Below are 19,364 nucleotides of genomic sequence, written 5' to 3' on the forward strand. Positions count from 1 at the left end.
TCATAGCCTCTAATCTGCTCTTGTAGCCACAGTATTTAGGCTGGCCAGTTTGGTTTCCGTTCAATGGTAGCCTCCAGGATGTTGGAAATGGGGGAATCAGCAACGGTAAACCCATTGAATGTCATAAGTGGCGAAGGTTAGATCCTCTCTTGTTGGAGATTTGTGATGAAGGGAAGGTGCCAGATGAAGCAGCTGAGGATGGTTGCGCCTCGGACACTCCCCTGACGAGCTTCTGCAGTGATGTTCTGGAGCTGAGATGATTGACCTACAACCAGCGGAGTGTTTTCCCCCTGATTCGCACTGATTCCAGTTTTGCTTGGGCTCCTTGATGCCACATGCGGTCAAATGTTACCTCAATGTCACGGGTAGTCCCGGGTTCCCGTTCATCAACCCTGCTTGTTACAACTTCAGGGAACTCCAATAAATTTAACCTACATAAGGGGCTGGTTTAGCACACTGGGCTAAATCGCTGGCTTTGAAAGCAGACCAAGGCAGGCCAGCAGCACGGTTCAATTCCCGTACCAGCCTCCCTGAACAGGCGCCAGAATGTGGCGACTAGGGGCGTTTCACAGTAACTTCATTTGAAGCCTACTTGTGACAATAAGCGGTTTTCATAATTCCCCTTTCATAAAGCCATGTTGACTCTCCCTGATTGTCTTTTTATTTTCTAAACGCCCTGCTACTTGATAACGGATTATAGCATTTTCCCAGTGACAGATGTTAGGATAACTAGCCTATCTGACTTGAGTTTCGTTCTCAAGTCCTGAGGCAGGATTCTGAGCTCCCTTCACCCACCATAACTGGAAACCGAGGTGTGTGCGAGCGAAAAGTAGCCTCTCTGGCTGGCATTCCAATTCTCAGGCTCCATCCCGACTCTGGGCCATTTTCTGCAGAGGTGGGGAGGACACAGCCAGGATAGTGGCCTGAACATGGCAGGTGGGCGACTTGGTTCCTTTCAGTACCTATTGAGGCCAATCAAAAGAGGCCAATTGGAATTTTCCAGCTTCGCGCCTCTGAGACGAGGGGATGCCAGAATACCGTGGTGGCCCAGCTGGCCACATGATCCATTTGTTAAATTCATGTTTCGAAGAGCTGGAGAGGGGGGGCCTCCATCTTGAATCGCCTTCTCTATCACTTACCCTCTGTAACATCCAGCACCTCCTTGCAAGCTGAAAGGCCTTCGATTCCCCACCCCTATCTTCAAGAGCCCACTCTCGGGCATCAGACCACCCTGTGGAAATCACAATGGGCGACTGTTCCCCTCTCCCCATGGTTCACCTTGGTACGGTAGCACAGTGGTTAGCACTGTTGCTTCACAGCGCCAGGATCCCAGGTTCGATTCCCGGCTTGGGTCACTGTCACGTGCGGAGTCTGCACGTTCTCCCCGTGTCTGCGTGGGTGCCCTCCTGGGTGCTCGGGTTTCCTCCCACAAGTCCCGAAAGACGTGCTGTTAGGTGAATTCTGAATTCTCCCTCAGTGTACCCGAACAGGTGCCAGAATGTGACGACTAGGGGATTTTCACAGTATCCTCATTGCAGTGTTAATGTAAGCCTACTTGTGACACTAATAAAGATTATATTATACCTCAGTCCTGAACACTGTTTCCCACCCCTGAGAGAGAATTTAATGTTGGTGATGGGCGTCTTGCCCAGCAATTGTATAACCAGCAGGGATAACCAACCTCCGATATGGAAGGCCCACTGGGATTAAATGTCCATGAGGCACTGACTAGCATCAGGTCTTCCCCTGGACTTAGGATCCCAAGGACAGAAATCCCCCCCCCCCCCCCCCCCCCCCCTGCAACCGCCCTGAGCCTCTGGCCAAATTGAGGCCAGCAGCTCTCCATTGCCCATAAACACTATGGGAACTGGCGGCTGTTGCCGATACTGCATCTGCCAGAGGTTTAGGATTGATAAGGAATCCAGGCCACGGGTATTGAAGGTGGGATGGGAATTAGGGGATGCCGGCTTGGTGGGGAAAGGGGTCAGAAGCAAGAGCAAGGGGGAAAATGGCTCACAGCGGGCTCGTTCTCTTTCGTGATAATGAAGTCCAGCATGGGCTCCCCACATGGTGGCTCCCCCACCATTAATTCTCCAACTTCAGGGCCTCAATTAACATCAGGGCTGCAAGGACATCCAGACCCTGCAAAGGGGGGGGGTGGAAGAGTTCCCAACCCATAATCTCCCATCTGACTAAACGTCCACCTGAAGAGGAAGATGAGGGCTTGCTTTAATGGATCATCCGATTGGGAGTGGGAAAGAAAATAACATGGCTGACTTGATTGGCTGATGGGGCTCATCTCATTCCAAGCAACAGCACAAATAGAATGGGCTGTATTGTCGTTCTGGGGTCAGGACCCTGTCGTCAGGAGAACCTCCGGTTCCGAACCCGGCAACGGATGTCCAAAGCGAATGGATGACCAGGGTCTGCACTTTTTGCCCAGTTTTAGGATGGTGGGTACGCTTTTGTAGCTGCACAAGGAGCCAGGAGGAGGCCCTCCAGTACTGGGAGCGCAGCAGCCCCACTGTTGCAGATGGCTGCCGTCCACGCAGGTCATGGAGGGTGAGGGAGGGAGAGAGCACCTCACGGTGGGGGTGCCATCTCTCGATGCTTGTAAAATTCCACCAATAAAAACACAGACCACAGGGGCCAGAGCACCCCTTTGGAGAGGAAATCACAATCGTAGATCAGCCTGCAGCAGCTGCTGACGACATTTGTAAATCAGGGCAGCACGGTAGCATTGTGGTTAGCACAGTTGCTTCACAGCTCCAGGGTCCCAGGTTCGATTCCCGGCTTGGGTCACTGTCTGTGCGGAGTCAGCACGTTAGAACATAGAACATTACAGCGCAGTACAGGCCCTTTGGCCCTCGATGTTGCGCCGACCTGTGAAACCACTCTAAAGCCCATCTACACTATTCCCTTATCGTCCAATGACCATTTGAATGCCCTTAGTGTTGGCGCGTCCACTACTGTTGCAGGCCCGTGTGTGCGTGGGTTTCCTCCCACAGTCCAAAGATGTGCAGGTTAGGTGGATTGGCCAAGCTAAATTGCCCTTAGTGTCCAAAATTGCCCTTAGTGTTGGGTTATGGGGATAGTGTGGAAGTGTGGACCTTGGGTAGGGTGCTCTTTCCAAGAGCCAGTGCAGACTCGATGGGCCAAATGGCCTCCTTCTGCACTGTAAATTCTATGATATCTAGGTGGAGTTTACAAGGCCAAATGGAAACTGGCGAATCAGTGTGGGTTTGCTGTGCTATTCAGCACCGACTGAAAGTCTACCTCCAATAGGTTGTCTCTTTGAGAAACATAGGGCTTGAGTAATGGTCACCTCTGTCGAGGGGCTCTCCTTTTAAGGAGGGGGTGATGTCAAACTGAATGGACTTTTGCCAATCTTGCCTCTGGTGTTGTTTACATTAACTACAAGGCAGTTCAGGAGAAGAATGAGCTCAGTTATATTTACCACAGCGGGGTCAAGTCTTTAAGGGCTGTGGTGCTGTCAGAATGCTATTTATCATTTCAGTGGAAATGTTTTGAGAGGGAAAAGGAACGGGTATTTCCAAAAATGGTGGCGATTTATTTTTAGAAAGTGTGTGTGTGTGTGTTTCTCTTCCTGCCTCTTACCCCTCTGTCCATTCCCCGCCCCCCTCAGCCCCCAGATCCTTGAGATTAAAGTGGGAGTGTTCCACAGCGCTCGGGAATGTTCTGGGGAGGGAGGGAGGGGGGGAGAATAAGGTTGGAGGGATGAACGACACAAATTTAGTTTGTTTTGAAGCTGCTCTTCAAGCGGATTGAAAACCTCCTTCGTGCAATTGTGTTTGGAGACCGGCAATGTCAAATGTGTGCATGGTATGTGAGTAACCTCGAGGAATGCATGTTCCTACATCTGCAGATGCAGGCACACAAACTGGGAGTCGTTGGAGAGACATATGTTGGCAATTTTAAAATGGCAAATATCAGTAAAGGTTACGTGGTTTGCAAGGACCCGCGAGGGTATCCATTCAACTCGCTCCCAACATATGGAAACTATTCAGAATATTTCTCCCCCCCCCCCCTAACTAGAGGAGGAGGTGAATTGGATGGTTTTCAATTGCATTTAATAAAATTGGAAAAAAAATCCTGTTTATAAAAAAAAAAAATCAGCTCTTCATTTCTTCAAAGAACCAAATCCGCAAGAAAACGACGACTGCTACATTTCCAGAGCAGCACGACTGAAGTTGGAGACGGAGAGATTTATTTTTGTGTTTCCCATGGGTTGAGGGTCCTTCTGCTGCTATCCACTTGGTTGTAGAAACTCAATTCTGCCCGTCCCACCAGCCACCCGAGCCCAGCTCCCCCCGCCCCCCCCGCCCCATCCCACCCCCACCGACCCCGAGCCATAACTCAACCTCTCTCTCCCCAAATTGGAGCTCCCAAAAAGTTACATTTCCAACGTTGCATGAGTCTGAAATTGCAGCACAGTTTTTCGCAACAAAGAGCCCGTGTGGAGTACGATGGTGATGCGTACAGTGGGCTGGGTTCTCCGCTGGCGGCGACCTGCAGCGGTTGCGTCGTACAACATGGTACCGGCTGCGCGCAGACCTGGCCTGCCAGACAGTGCCCCCAGTAAACCCCCTTGCCGCCCATCACCAATAGCCCTTGAACTGAGCGGCTTGCTGGGCCGTCTCAGTGGCCAGTTAGGAGTCAACCATTGCTGTGGGTCTGGAGTCACATGTAGGCCAGACCGGGTAAGGACGGCAGGTTTCTTTCCCCACGGGACATTAGTGAACCAGATGGGTTTTTACAAGTAGCTTTGTGGTCATCATCTCTGGCACTATCTTTATGTTCCAGATTTAGTAATTGAATCTGAATTTCACTGGCTGCTCATAGAATTTGCAGTGCAGAAGGAGGCCATTCGGCCCATCAAGTCCGCACCAGCTCTTAGAAAGAGCACGCTACTTAAGCTCAAGCCTCCATCCTATCCCCGTAACCCAGTCACCCCAACTCACCTTTTGCTTTGGACATTAAGGGCAATTTATCATGGCCAATCCACGTAACCTGCACATCTTTGGACTGTGGGAGGAAACCGGAGCACCCGGAGGAAACCCACACACACACGGGGAGAATGTGCAAACTCCACACAGACAGTGACCCAAGCCGGGAATCGAACCTGGGACCCTGGAGCTGTGAAGCAACTGTGCTACCCACTGTGCTACCGTGCTACAATGGGATTTGAACCCACCTCCCCAGAGTATTAATCTCTGCTTCTGGATTATGGATTGGGAAGCACGGTAGCATAGGGAGAAAGGAATACAAGATTAGGATAAGATGGAGAAGGGTTCGAAGAGGCTCCTGTGGAGGATAAAACACTTCTATGTAAAATGTAATGGAGTCTCCCAGCAAGGCTTTAGCAGTATTGGAGAACATGAGGGGGGACAGGGACAGGGAACTAAATTGGGTGCTCAGAGCGAGGGACGCTCTCAAATATTCCAACAGTGAGCTGCACCCATCAGAAAACAGCTCTGTAGAAGTCATACAGACTCAAAATCTTTTTCTCTTTTTTATAAATTTAAAGTACCCAATTCTTTTTTTTTTTTTTAATTTCCAATTAGGGGACAATTGAGCGCGGCCAGTCCACCTATCCTGCACATCTTTTGGGTTGGAAGGGTGAGGCCCACGCAGACACGGCGCGAATGTGCAAATTCCACACGGACAGCCGGGATCGAACCCGAGTCCTAGGTGCTGTGAGGCAGCAGTGCTAACCACTGTGCCACCGTGCCGCCCGTTAACTCGGTTTCTTCCTCCACAGATGCTGCCAGACTCGCAGAGTTTTCCCAGCATTCTCTGTTTTCATCCGACTTCTTCAAACTGTGTCCCACATGAACACGGCCTGGCTTGTACAATTGGTTTGCCAGGGTAATATATTTCCTGCAATGAGGCTGAGGCATTGCTGATATGTTAGCTATGATGGGAAGTGAGATGAACTCGGTCTGTTCTCACTGGAACGACGGAGGTTGAGAGGCGACCTGATCGAGGTCAACAAGATTATGAGTGGCATGGACAGATGCTCTTTCCTAGGGTCGGAGAGTCAAGTATTAGAGAACATAGGTTTAAAGTGTGTGGGGAAAAGTTTAGAACAGAAGTGCAAGGCATGTTTTTTAGACAGAGGGTGGTAAATATATGGAACGCGCTGCCAGGGGAGGTGGTGGGAGCAGGTACGATAGCGACATTTAAGGGGCATCTAGACAAATATATGAATAGGGTGGGAATAGAAGGATACGGACTCCGTAAGTTTTTAGTTTAGGCAGGTACCATGCAGGCTTGGGGGGCCAGAGGGCCTGTTCCTGTGCTGTATTGTTCTTTGTTCTTTGTATGCTATGAGAACCACATAAATAGTTAAGACTTCACCAAAAGCCCTCCACTTAGTGTTTGACAACAACTTGCTCTTACATAGCTCCTTTATTTCATGTCAGACTGTCACAGCTAGGTAATATGGCAAATCGATACTGAGCTAAAGGAGATGTTAGGATTGGTGACCAGGCGCTTGGTCAAAATGGTAGGTCTCAAGGAGCATCTGGAAGAGGGAGAGAGAGGCAGAGCGGTTAAGGGTGGGGATTCCAGAGCTTTTGGTCAGTGATGGGGCAAAGAGAGTGAGGGGTGGAGCGAGAGACGAGGGTGGGGGACGACGACGCTGAGTTGTGAGAGGTTGTAGGGCTGGATGAGAGGGAGTCCGAACACTCGGATGAAATCCATTTATGGCCACACCCTTGCAAAGCAACCCTGCTCCTCATGAGAGAGTCTGCAATTGCTAGTGTGAAGAAGCACTTGGTGACATCACCCCACAAGCAACCAAGCTCGCATTTTAAGGTTATTCCTGCTTGTTCCAAACTCCCAGCACCAGAGACACATTTTGCCCTATATTTAACTCTTAAGTGTTATCCGAATTCAGGCTCCCTGAAGTGGCCCTTGTGGGAAACACCACTGATAACATACTACGCGTATTACGGTACTGCCACTGTACTACAGGTAGCCATGATGTGGAGATGCCGGCGTTGGACTGGGGTGAGCACAGTACGAAGTCTTACAACACCAGGTTAAAGTCCAACAGGTTTGTTTCGATGTCACTAGCTTTCGGAGCGCTGCTCCTTCCTCAGGTGAATGAAATGGACATTCACCTGAGGAAGGAGCAGCGCTCCGAAAGCTAGTGACATCGAAACAAACCTGTTGGACTTTAACCTGGTGTTGTAAGACTTCGTACTGTACTACAGGTAATACAGTAAATCCCAGCCTGCTGGCTCCTCCCAGCAGGCGATGTATAAAAGTGTATGCTCTCCTGCGCTGCTCCCATTCTGGTTCTAGCTGCAAGAGGCTCAACATCTTGTGCAATAAAGCCTCAATTGTTTCACCATTTTCGTCTCATGGTCATTGATAGTGCATCAGCCCTGTAGAGCTGTATGTGTTCTGATAACACTGCAATCCCATACGGACTGAAGCCTGTGACATTACACAAATGTACAGCATTTAGAGAGTTAATGTTATGTCAAACCTAGCCACTAGAGGGAGTTAAGGGACAGTGCTGTATATTGCACAGGCTCTTAGACTTCTGGGTCAGATCTCGAGGTGCAGAGTTAGTTAAAATATAATTGTTCTAGTTAATAGATATAGATAGTGTCAGTGAGTGTAGTTTAATTCTTATATGTATGTTCACTATTTGGAATAAGTGTCGAACTCACATTTAGTAGTATTAAAATAAACTTAGTTTAGTTCTTTAAAAAGAGCTTTGTGTATCTTTGTGATCAATACATCTACCATCCTGGGAACCCCTCATAAAGATCACCACAAAGCCTATTCAGAACTGAAGTATATCTCATGGATGTAATTATGAATGATCGAATACCATTTAAATTGCAGAAGGATTTGGAAGGACCATATGTTGAGTTCAGCTGTGAGACATGTGGTTGGGGGAAGAGGATCTATTACAGCTTAATGCAGGGGGGCAGAAGCAGCAGATATGTATAGGCCTGTCACTTCCCAGTGGAGTGCCTTTTACAATGTGTTTCTTTACAATGTCGGACCGTTAAATAATTGTTGACCTGGGCTGGAGGAAATTAGGGCATTACAATTACTGAAAGCAATAGTACATGAAGGATCACCCATTTGTGCCTCCTTTCCTATCCCCTCTTTCCCCAACATGTTAACTAATTTAGGCTATAGAAAGCGCCTCAATTTCTTTTAAAGGAATGGTCATATATCAGAATTTATATTCTGCAAACTCCTAATGTTTATTTAAAAAGGATTCTTCATGGATGGCACGGTAGCACAGTGGTTAGCACTTTTGCTTCACAGCTCCAGGGTCCCAGGTTCGATTCCCAGCTTGGGTCACTGTCCGTGAGGAGTCTGCATGTTCTCCTCGCATCTGAGTGGGTTTCCACCGGGTGCTCCGGTTTCCTCCCACAAGTCCCGAAAGACGTGTTTGTTAGATAAAATGGACATTCTGAATTCTACCTCTGTGTACCCGAACAGGTGCCGGAGTGTGGCGACTAGGGGCTTTTCACAATAACTTCATTTGCGGCGTTAATGTGAGCCTCCTTGTGACAATAATAAAGGTTATTATTTTTATTCCATATTTCTATTGTTTGTAACTATGATGGGTAAATTTGAGCTCAGTTGGCTAGCTGGCGCTAGTGTGTGTTTCAGAATAATGACTGCAGCTTGGCTTCGATTCCCGTTCCTGCTGAAGTCGTCTTGGGAGCTGCCTCCTGGCCCTGCTCCTGAGGGTGGAAGGTAATGGCAAACCACCACTGATCAAAATAAAGCTACAAAGGGAACAGCTCGGGGTGAAGCGTCAGCAGACAATGAAGCCAAAAACCTACCTTTGGTCACGGAGTGAATGAATGTAAATTTGAATTTCTTGTTGGACGGAGATAGCGAGGGTTTATCTTTCAGATGAGATGTTAAACCGAGGTCCCCTTCTGCACTCTGGGGGCGGCAATGTCGGGAAGGAGAACAGGAGCGTTCTCCCCGTGTCTCGGCTAACGTTTATCCCCCACCCAGGGCCACTAAAACAGATGCTCTGTTCATGATCTCATTGCTGTTCTGTGGGAGCTTGCTGTGCACAAATTGTCTGCCAGATTTCCCCACACGACCTCTGTGATTACACTTCAAAATGATTTCATTGGTTGTAGGTTTGCTACGCCTTGAGATTGTGAGAGACACTGCACAAAAGAAAGTTGTTTTCTTATTTTGTGGCTGGTCTGTTAAGTGAATAATGTCCTGTTTCTCAAAAGCTTGCTCAAGGCACTTGAGGTATTACACACAGGCTGGCATTTTGCAGAGACATGGCCAGTTGGCATGGGGGGGAAATGGAAGTATTTGTTGGGATGGTGTGGTTGGAAGAATGTGTTTATTAAGGAGGTCTTCGTTGTCTTCAGTATGTCAACAGCAAGTTTTTATTAACTACATGTGGCTATATGCAAAGGGCGCGATAGGTGCCACGGTAGCACAGTGGTTGGCACTGTTGCTTCACAGTGCCAGGGACACTGGTTCGATTCCCGGCTTGGGTCACTGTCCGTGTGGAGTCTGCACGTTCTCCTCGTGTCTGCGTGGGTTTCCACCGGGTGCTCCGGTTTCCTCCCACAAGTCCCAAAAGACGCACTGTTAGGTAAAATGGACATTCTGAATCCAACCTCTGTGTATCCGAACAGGCGCCGGAATGTGGTGACTAGGGGCTTTTCACAGTAACTTCATTACAGTGTTAATGTAAGCCTACTTGTGACACTAAAGATTGTTATTATTCTTGTTGAACGTGAAAAAAACAGAGTCCCGTTTTGGGCGTGTTTAGCGGGGTGAATGACCCCGCTATCGAACAAGACTCTTGTTTTTGGCCACGGGGAGGAACACACCACTGAGGCCGCACACACCTTCATTTCCTGCACTGATGTGCAGGGTGGCAGTGCCAAGGTGCCTGGGCAGCGGCGGGAGTTCCTGCGTACCGCCCTGCCCAGCGTTTGACCACCTGCTGGCCTCCGATGACTTGAGAGACCCTCCCCCCAGGTTCCATTACGCTTGGTCCTCGTTTGTGTGGACCAGCGCTAAACGTTGCCGTGTCGAGGTCTCCCTGGCGGGGACGTTCCATCACGGGCCTTGGGAAATCCAACGCATCACAGCATGGGCGGTCCTATACTCAATCTCCCATTAACCCTATATATGCCAGACCCTTGCACTACAATATTGATCCTCTTCTAAGGCGGAAGTACAGGAGAGAACACGTTTAATGGGGGCGATTCTCCCAAATGGAGCCCAAGTATTCACGCCGTCGTGAACGGCGTCACGTTTCACGACGGTGCGAAACGGACACGGGGTCGACCGATTCTGTCCCCCACATGGGGGCCAGCACGGCGCTGGAGCGGTTCACGCCGTTCCAGCCTGCCTCCCCGGCGCCAAATGGGTGCCGCGCCAACCTGCGCATGGGCGGGGGACTTCAGCGTGCCGGCCCCGACTCAACATGGCGTAGGTGTCAGGGGCCGGCCGCGCAGGAAAGTAGGCTCGCGGGGGGGGGGGGGGGGGGGGGGGGGGGGGGGGAGAGGCCGGCCCGCCGATCGGTGGGCCCGAATCGCGGGCCAGACCCCATCGGAGGCCCCCCTCCCTGGGGACGGAGCGCCCCTCCCCCCCCCCCCCCCCCCCCCAAAAGGCCGCCCCCCGACCCTTCGCGCAGAGTTCCCGCCGGCAGCGACCAGAGGTGAACGGCGCCGGTGGGACTCTGTCGTATCCGCTCGGCCCATTCGGAGAATCGGCGGCCCCGCCGATTCCAGCGGCCCGTGGCCGGCGCCGCGCCAACCGCGCCGGCGCAAATGGCGGCGATTCTCCGCACCTCGGGGAATCGCACGCCGGCGCAGGGGCGTTGTGGCGCGGTTGCGCCAATTCTCCGGCCCCGCGCGGGGCTCAGAGAATCGCCCCCAAAGTGCGTGAAAACTGGGATCAATTGAATTAATAACGAGGGAGAAGTCTTTTCACCTCCCCCTAAAACTAACATTCCTTTGTTTAGTGGAAAAATCTCGACCAAACAACCCTTAAGTTTTCATTTCCAATACTTGGGAACTTGCAAAAAAGGTCTACAGTCTGGTGAGATTAACAAATAACATTCCAAATGCTGGCGGTTTGAAATAGAAAGCTTCGGAAAAGAGAAAATGTGAGTTTTAGCACTCAATTATGTTACTAGATTACATAAACTAGCTTTGTATTTCCCTGAATATCGGAAGTGGACAGCATGGTAGCACAGTGGTTAGCACTGTGGCTTCACAGCTCCAGGGTCCCAGGTTCGATTCCCGGCTTGGGTCACTGTCTGTGTGGAGTCTGCACGTTCTCCCCGTGTCTGCGTGGGTTTCCTCCGGGTGCTCCGGTTTCCTACCACAACTCCCGAAAGACGTGCTTGTTGGGTAATTCGGACATTCTGAATTCTCCCTCCGTGTACCCGAACAGGTGGCGGAATGTGATGACTAGGGGCTTTTCACAGTCAGTTCTTTGCATTGTTAATGTAAGCCTACTTGTGACAATAAAGATTATCATTATTAGTTAAGGGGTAGCTTGATTGATATTTGCTGAATCCTGAAAGGGATCGTGAGGATAGATAGCGAGAAGCATTTTGTTGTGGGTGTCCAGGAGAAGGGGCCATGACCTTAAAATACAAGTCGAAACATTCCGGAGAGAAGTTATTAAACATTTTGTCATGAGAATGTCGCTTTAAGAAATGTTTGGCTGCTCATGTTACTGCAGTGATGTCAGAGTGTGGGTGGAGCTGAGCTCTAGCTCTGCTTTTTAGTTTCACTTTGGAAAAGCTTGGGTGCGTCTGTGCTTTTTTGGTTTCGTTTTCAGTGTTGGAGCTGAAGCCAGACAAAGCAGGTGTACTGTTGTTCTCTCTGCCATGAAAAGACTATCTCTTGATCATTTGGTGAATTCAGAATTATAAATGTTTTCAGGAGTAAATGTAAACCTGATGTGCTTCTGTTAAAAGGTGCTTCTTTTGTCTTCTGGATGTTGTTTGGGAAGTTATTAAGGATTACTTAGTGTTGTATTCTTCGGGGGTTGTATTTGAATTGATGGTTGCTAAGATGTTCACTGTATGTTTTAAAGAGGCTAACTTGATTTCATAGAATAAACATTGTTTTGCTTTAAAAAATACTTTTCCATTTCTGCTGTACCACACCTGTAGAGTGGGCCGTGTGCTCCCCATACCACAATCTATTAAAAGTTGTGGGTCAGGTGAACTCCATGATACACTTTGGGGTTCTCTAAACCCTGGCCCATAACACATTCTTCACGCAAAAGATGGCAGAAATATATTTATTCATACATGGGCTCTGGGCGTCATTGGCTAGTCCAGCATTTGTTGCCCATCCCTAATTGCCCTTGAACTGCCCTTAGCTTGCTGGGCCATTTCAGAGGGCAGTTAAAAATTAAGCAGATTGGGCAACACGGTGGTGCAGTGGTTAGCATTGCTGCCTCACGGCGCCGAGGTCCCAGGTTTGATCCCGGCTCTGGGTCACTGTCTGTGTGGAGTTTGCACATTACAAAGAACGAACAAAGAAAAGTACAGAACAGGAACAGGCCCTTCAGCCCTCCAGGCCTGCGGTGACCATGCTGCCCGTCTAAAGTAAACTCTTCTACACTTCCGGGGTCCGTATCCCTCTATTCCCATCCTATTCATGTATTTGTCAAGACGCCCCTTCAACGTCACTATCGTCCCTGCTTCCACCACCTCCTCTGGCAGCGAGTTCCAGGCTCCCACTAACCCTGTGTGTAAAAAAACACTTGCCTCGTACATCTCCTCTAAACCTTGCCCTCGCCCCTTGAACCTATGCCCCCTAGTAATTGACCCCTCTACCCTGGAAAATAGTCTCTGACTAACCACTGTCGACGCCCCTCATAATTCTGTAGACCTCTATCAGGTCGCCCCTCAATCTCCGTCGTTCCAGTGAGAACAAATCGAGTTTATTCAACCTCTCCTCGTAGCTAATGCCCTCCATACCAGGCAACATCCTGGTAAATCTCTTCTGCACCCCCTCTAAAGCCTCCACATTCTCCCTGTGTTTGCGTGGGCTTCACCTCCACAACCCAAAGATGTGCAGGGTAGGTGGATTGGCCACGCTAAATTGCCCCTTAATTGGAAAAATTGACTTGAGTACTCTAAATTTATTTTTTAAAAGTTAACCAGACTGCTGTGGGTTTGGAGTTACATGTGTACATGTGGGCCAGACCAGGTAAGGATGGCAGATTTCCTTCCCTAAAGGATTTATATGGCAATCAATGATGATTCTTATGGTCATCATTACTGAGGCTGGCTTTATATTCCAGATTTATTAATTTAGCTTAAATTACACCAGCTGTCATGGTGGGATTTGAACTCGTATCCCAAGAATCAAAGAGTCATTGAACTTGATGCTCTATCAATTACGACGAGACGAGAGTAGAGAATAATCGAGGCTTTATTAAGCAGAGATGTGTTGCCTCCTGCAGCTGCCGCCGAAATGGCTGCAGCTTGGTGAGCACACACATTTATACTCCGCCTACTGGGCGGAGCCAGCAGGCAGGGATCTACCCCCCGTACCTGTAGTACAGGAGCCTTACCGTATTACCTCTCATATACTCATCATACAAACAGTGGTGACTACCACAGAACTCTACAGCACAGAAAAGGACCTTCAGTCCCTCGTGTCTGTGACGGTAAAAAACAACCACCCAATTTGGGTGGATTGGCCATGCAAAATTGCCCCATAGTGTCTAAGGATGTGGGGTTACGGGGATGGGGCGGGGGATTTGCCTTAGGTAGGATTCTCTTTTGAGAGGGCTGGTTCTGACTTAATGGGCTGAATGGCCTCCTTCTGCACTGTAGGGATTCTAGTCTAATCCCATTTTCCAACACTTGGCACATAGCATTGTATACCTTGGCATGTATTAGCCTGGACCTCTGGGATACTAGTCCAGTCACAGTTCCTCTGTCTCCCCAAACTTTGGAACATTCTCCTACAAAGAAGCTGTCAATGCTCACTCACGTTAACTTTCATTGAACATACAGTGCAGAAGGAGGCCATTCGGCCCATCGAGTCTGCACCGACCCACTTAAGCCCTCACTTCCACCCGATCCCCGTAACCCAATAACCCCTCCTAATCTTTTTGGACACTAAGGGCAATTTAGCACAGCCAATCCACCTAACCTGCACATCTGTGGACTGTGGGAGGAAACCAGAGCACCCGGAGGAAACCCACGCACACACGGGGAGAAGTGCAGACTCCGCACAGACAGTGACCCAAGCCGGGAATCGAACCTGGGAACCTGGCACTGTGAAGCCACAATGCTATCCACTTGCGCTACCGTGCTGCCTCATCCAAAACTCACCCCTGTCTTTACAGGTCTGCATTTGCTTCCAGTCAGTCAAAGCCACAATTTTAAGAGTCGCATTGTTGTTTTCCGATCACTCCTTAACCTCGCCCCTCCTGTCATAATATACACCAGTATAACATGGTGCAGACACACACTGATGGACACACAGTGGGACCAATCAACATATACAACACCGCAGCCAATCACCAGTGAGAGCACACGCACTATAAAGACGGGGGGCATCAGAGTTCCCGCTCATTCGAGTAGCAGCCAGCTAGGAGGACAGAGCTCACAGCCTGCAACACAGACATTCACCATGTGCTGAGTGCATCGACTGGTTAGGACAAGGCAAAGGTCTTTAGTTAAAGCTAGTATCGCATTGACCCACAGTCTGAGTATGCTTAAGCAGTTAATAATTCAATAAAATAGTGTTGCACTATTTCAAGTGTTGGTGACCTGTATGTGATCCAGAACACCCAACACATCACCTCCGAACTCATTTCATTCTTGGCAGTCTTGTCTTCAGCTGCCAAGGCCCTAATCTATTGCCTCCCTAAAAATCCCCACATCTCTCTGTCTGTCTGTCTGTCTCTCTCTCTGTCTGTCTCTGTCTCGCTCCCTGCCTTTAAGACACTCTCTAACCTAACTTCTGTCATCTGTCCCAATCCCTCTTTAAGTGGCTTAACGTATAAGGTTTTGTGCTCCTGTGGAATTCAACTATATTCTGGGCACTAAATAATTACTTGTTATTTTAAATCGGAGATCAGTGGCGTTTTGCAAACCAATTGCTGATGAAGGATCGTCGGCTTAAAAGGTGGTTGGAGGTGAGGGATAAATCACAAAGATCTCATTGAATGGGCGGAACTTGCTTGAGGGGCTGAATGGCCTATTGCTTGTTCCGGTGATTAAGAGCAGGCACGAGATGTTTAGCAGTTCTGATGAAGGACCTGTAACCCAAAACGTTGACATGCCTTTCCTCCTTCTGCTGCTGACTTAACCTGTTTGGAGCACTTTGTTTCTCATTGTCTGTCCAGCGCGTGCATTGCTGAGGGAGGAGCTGTCATGCTGTTATTTTCATTTGTACCTATGTAATTGGGGAGGAATGGTGAATTTGAGACTGGATTATGTGTTGGAATGTGCAACTGTCAAGAGAAAAACAGGTGTATTTATAATACGGGCCCTGACCTAAACTCATTAAAGGAACTATCCTGTTTTTATGGGCAGTTTTTACATGGATGGACTGCCACCCGCCCCGGACACGTGGGGAATTCTGCCCCCGGAGGCCTTTGTCATAGAAATATAGGCCCCGTAAATTGAGAATGTGGGTAGAATTTCCTTGAGCCTAATCTGGTGGGAGGAGAGGCGGGACATCAAGGAGAGAGGCACCTCTGGCCTGCGTGTGCTGGTCTGACGCATCTGTTCCAAACCAAGGTGATTTTCATGAGGGAACGAGGAGACCAGGGTGGGGGAGGGCAGGCGAGTGAACCTGCCCGCAGCAATGATCAGGCAAAGTTAAGATACTGATTTTGGGAGCTGTCTGAATGCAGATCAGCGCTAGGGTGGCAGGAACAAGGTGGGATGCACGTTTAGTGCAGAAGACCAACTTATAAGTGGCAATAAGGGAGCAGCGGGGCCCTATATCCCATTACGGATACATCCCAAAGCACTTTACAAATTCCCAAGTTGAAATCCAATTCCAGGTTCCATCTGCACTCTATCCCCACTCCCTGTTATAACCCCCACGAAGACCACGGGGGGAATCGCTGATTGATTTCCCCGTAGGCTTCGTGGAGTACGGGTTGAGCAGATGGAGGCCCGTCCAATAGGGACTTGCGAGCCGGGCTTTAAATACTGACCCAGACCCGGAGAGGGGAGTTCCCGGTGGTCCCGGCTGAGAACGCCTTTACATTCCTCACCCACAAGGCACATTATTCTCTCAGGCCTTCTCCAAGATCCAGCCTCCTTGGTCTTCTGTTCCAAATGAGCTGACCTACTTCTGAGACTGAGTCACATTTGTGTTGACCAGGCCACATCTCAGTGTCCACAAAACAAGCACTGTCGCAGCTCCTCGGCCACGCTGCTACCGACAATGGCCACCTTCACAGAGCAGACCGCTTCACCTTGGTTAGGCTGATGGATAACTGCTCGAGGGCTTTTCTGAGCCCCAACTCCACACAGGCCTCTCTGAGCCCCAACTCCACACAGGCCACTCTGAGCCCCAACTCCGCACAGGCCTCTCTGAGCTCCAACTCCACACAGGCCGCTCTGAACCCCAACTCCACACAGGCCTCTCTGAGCCCCAAATCCACTCCGGCCTCTCTGAGCCCCAACTCTGCACAGGCCGCTCTGAGCCCCAACTCCACACAGGCCTCTCTGAGCCCCAACTCCGCACAGGCCTCTCTGAGCTCCAACTTCACACAGGCTTCTCTGTACCGCAACTCCGCACAGGCCTCTCTGAGCCCCAAATCCACACAGGCCTCTCTGAGCCCCAACTCCACACAGGTTTCTCTGTACCGCAACTCTGCACAGGCCTCTCTGAGCCCCAAATCCACACAGGCCTCTCCAGGCCCCAACTCCACAGAGGTCTCTCTGAGCCCCAATTCAGCACAGGCCTCTCTGAGCCCCAACTCCGCACAGGCTTGTCTGAGCTCCAACTCCACACAGGCTTCTCTGAGCTCCAACTCAACACAGGCTTCTCTGAGCCCCAACTCCACACAGGCCTCTCTGAGCTCCAACTCCACACAGGCCTCTCTGAGCCCCAACTCCACACAGGCCTCTCTGAGCTCCAACTCCACACAGGCTTCTCTGAGCTACAACTCCACACAGGCTTCTCTGAGCTACAACTCCACACAGCCTTCTCTGAGCCCCAACTCCACACAGGCCTCTCTGAGCCCCAACTCCGCACAGGCCTCTATGAGCCCCAACTCCACACAGGCTTCTCTGAGCCCCAACTCCACACAGGCCTCTCTGAGCTCCAACTCTGTACAGGCTTCTCTGAGCCCCAACTCCACACAGGCCTCTCCAAGCCCCAACTCCACACAGGCCTCTCTGAGCCCAACTCGACACAGGCCTCTCCAAGCCCCAACTCCACACAGGCCTCTCCAAGCCCCAACTCCACACATGCCTCTCTGAGCCCCAACTCCACACAGGCCTTTCTGCGCCCCAGCTACCTGCTCTGCAGCTGCACAGAGCTATAGACTACCGGCATCTCCTGTCCAAGCTGCCAACAACTGCTCTGTGGACTAAATCTTACTAGCGGAGTCAGACCGTGTTCTGAGTCAGAGTCTATTGTGTCAACCCTTGGTAAACATAGAAAATAGGAGCAGGAGGAGACCATTCGGCCCTTCGAACCTGCTTGATGGCTGATCATTGAATTCACTAGCATAATCCCATCTCCCCCCACCCCCATATCCTTTGATCCCACTCGCCCCAAGTGCATTCTATAGCAGAAATGTTACCATCTCCAGTCACTCCCACAGGTGCTAACTCACAATGGCTCCACACCAGAAACACACAAACAAAAATCAAAAAAATACAGATTCCCTCATAGCCTGGAGACTCCGGGCAATCCCCGAGGATTAGCCACCAGGGAAGTTATCGTAAAATGGGATGGGGTGGAATAAGGGTGCCCTTCCTCTCTTCATGCTCCCGATAATACACATTGGGAGATTTTAATCTGTACAAATGCAAGTTGTTGAATCAAGCACAGGCTTATAGTGTGTCTTAAAAAAAACGAGAGGAGAAGGAGGAAGTAGTCCACTTTTATTTAAGAAGGCTTTGAATTAATTGAGAAATATGAGATGTGATGGGTTCTTTCCCCCTGCGGAAAAGGGAAATTTGATCACATTTCTCTGGAAAGTACTGGCTGGAAATCTGTTGTCATTGCCCCAGCATTTCCTGCCTCTTTGACATTGAAATGAAGTGATTCTGGGGACGTCGCATTGGTGAAAAGACGGCAGCACAGGGGGGACACTGCTCGTCGATCTGACGGGCAGTCCGTTGATTGCCCAGCATCTGGACTGAAACCTCCGCTCCGTCTCGAATGTCCTCGGGTTCATTGTCCAAGTGTTTTCTTTCACTTCCTTCTGCGCACCAGATGAGGGTCGGTTTGAAGGGTGAGGAATTCCGTTCACCAAGTCTCTCTCTCTCTCTTTCAGATTCAGCTGGTTGTTCAATGCTCTGCGTAGTCCGTGCTTGACAATGTTTATTTGACCTGACTTATCACATCGTGCACGGCTCAACTTGTGTAAATCGTGGCGGGAGTTAACTGAGAGGAGGCTTTGTCAAATAAGATTGTAATATTTATCCGTTTAGTGTTTCTGGGCACCTTCTCACAGCCAAAGGGCTCCACATCAAATTTCCCCCCCCCTCCATTTAAATAATCAGTCACCAGGGACGAGGGTACAACTCCAGGGCTGTGTACGGAGCCTGGTGATGCCCAATTAGTTCCTGTGATTTTAAAATGTTCTTCACCTTTCGCAATCAAGACACAAAAAGGTGAGTGATGCGACCATCAATTCACACGAAACCAGGAGTAGAAGGAAACTGTGGCTTTAATCAACTAGAACAGTGCCTGCCTGCGACTGATCTGTTAGTGGGAGCCGCCTACAGGTTGACTGCTCTTTATACCTCCCCTCAAGGGGCGGAGCCAGGGGCGGAGCCCACACAGGCCCCAACATGCTACATCATAGGCAATACCTTACAATGGTCCATAGAACAAAGAAAAGTACAGCATAGGAACAGGCTCTTCGGCCTTCCAAGCCCGTGCCGCCCATGCTGCCCGACTAAACTACAATCTTCTACACTTCGAAGGCTTCCAGTGACAGCGGGTGGGAGGCGGCTGCAAAATTGGAGGGCTCCCCGTTCAGGAATGGCATTTTCGGGGCTTTAAGCCCGGTCCCAGGGTCCAGGGAGGCGGCAAAAGCAGGAAGAAACAGTGAAGGCACAGTGAAGAAAAATGTCGAGGGTAAGCAAAAAAATCGTCCGTAAAGAAAACAGCTGAAGGTCCGTAGGG

At 49.9% G+C, this 19,364-nt stretch overlaps 1 protein-coding gene across 7 annotated transcripts in view; it reads left to right on the forward strand.

The window, feature by feature from the left end:
- The window catches only part of palld (palladin, cytoskeletal associated protein), a 614,708-nt gene that overhangs the window by 514,757 nt on the left and 80,587 nt on the right, over window positions 1–19,364 (forward strand). The window contains exon 1 of one of the 7 annotated variants that reach the window (XM_072515733.1): window positions 18,329–18,465. The exons of the other annotated variants lie outside the window; for them this stretch is intronic. The gene's annotated coding sequence lies outside the window, so the exon portion shown is untranslated. Of the gene's footprint in view, window positions 1–18,328; window positions 18,466–19,364 lie in introns of those variants that run through there. 7 annotated transcript variants of the gene reach the window in all.

This window comes from Scyliorhinus torazame, chromosome 9 (genome assembly GCF_047496885.1).
Source record: "Scyliorhinus torazame isolate Kashiwa2021f chromosome 9, sScyTor2.1, whole genome shotgun sequence".
NCBI classification, from domain to species: Eukaryota; Metazoa; Chordata; class Chondrichthyes; order Carcharhiniformes; family Scyliorhinidae; genus Scyliorhinus; species Scyliorhinus torazame.